Source organism: Arachis hypogaea, chromosome 18 (genome assembly GCF_003086295.3).
Source record: "Arachis hypogaea cultivar Tifrunner chromosome 18, arahy.Tifrunner.gnm2.J5K5, whole genome shotgun sequence".
Lineage (NCBI taxonomy): Eukaryota > Viridiplantae > Streptophyta > Magnoliopsida > Fabales > Fabaceae > Arachis > Arachis hypogaea.
In genome coordinates, this window is record NC_092053.1 from 46,084,798 (window position 1) to 46,086,394 (window position 1,597).

A 1,597-nucleotide genomic window follows, 5' to 3' on the forward strand; every position below is an offset into this window, starting at 1 on the left:
ATCCACAAAATATATAATTCAAGCAAGTTCTAAAAAAAAAATTTTTTTTTCAATCAATAGGGGTGCCCTATAGATAAAATCCTTAGAAAATATCATGATTTTGACTAAGCTTAATATATACATATGCAAAATGAGAAAGTGCAACTAAAAATCCTAAAATGAAATGCAAGAGTGTTGGGATTAGAAACTTGTTACCCAAAAACGCCGAATGGTCGGACGACCTCCCACACTTAAAAGTTTGCACCGTCCTCGGTGCACTAAAAATGAGCAAGGGGGTACGGCGACTTTCCGAGTTGCTACCTTCAGCTGGCGGGTTAACCGGTGCTGCGTGTTCTTCCTTTCGCTTCCATTTTTGCTTATGGTACATCGATCATGAAAAACAAAATAAACACTGTAAGATGAGAAAATACAAAATCAAGGAAGCGTGAATTGTTGGGATGAGGTAAGAACCATTAGAATGGAGTGAGTGAATTATTGTGACATTGATGAAAAATAAGTGTGTGGGTTCTAAAATTGTATGCGGTTTAGAATGCACGCACTAGTACAAAAAGTTATGTCACAATTATACTAAAAAAATCAGACACTTCGCTCATTCTAGTGTGCTTGAGATACTTTGAAAGACTTGTAGGTTAAGGCAACCGAACAAGTAGTGAAGAAGCATAAAAGCATTCAAGCAAAAATCAAGCGATTGTGAAATTGGATAATGAATGGGTATTGATTGATGTGTAAATGAACTTAATGAACAAAATGGTATATGAAACTTACACCACAATCAATGACACCTATTAAAGTTGTTGCAACACCTAAGTGATATAGAGGTGAAACACATGGATGCTATGGAACTTAGAAAAAGAAATATAAGAGTTAAGATCAATCACATAGCAAGCATAGTCCATAAAGCTTGAAATGCTCCAAAATATGTCACTAGGTAAGCTTTCGATCCAATTTCACACCCACACTCTCAATGCATGAAATAGGTGATATGAACAAAGGGTCAATCATAAACAAGCATCACCTAAAACAATGCATTGACAATGTACAATTGCCTAACAATAGATGATGAATGCATGGTGGCCAAAACATGCAATTCAAAGAGTTAAGATGCATAAAGGCAATGTAACATGTACTTGGTATTCAAAAGCATTAAACATGAAAAGTTTCGAACCAAGTAACCAAATATAACCTCAACAAAGAATCCAACAATGACAATTAACATCAATGATGTTAAACTAACATCCTATTAATAATAAGCAACAGTAAACAGTAAACAAGATTAGTAATCCAACACTTATAATGGAAAACAAAAATTAAACTAACTAACTAACTAAAAGAAATTGTGTTATATGATGTTTGGTAGTGTTGGATGATGTTTGAAGGGTAGAAAGAAAAGAAGAGAAGAAAGAAGAAGGAAAGAAATGGAATGGAGATGAGAAAAGAAGATAGTTGGATGCAGGACATTCCACGCGTGCGCGTCCCTGATGCGTGCGCGTGGATTGGTAAAATGGAAATGACACGTACGCGTGAGGCACGCGTGCGCGTCGATGGGTTATTTCGAGATCGACGCGTATGCGTGAGGTGCGCGTACGCGTGCATAGCT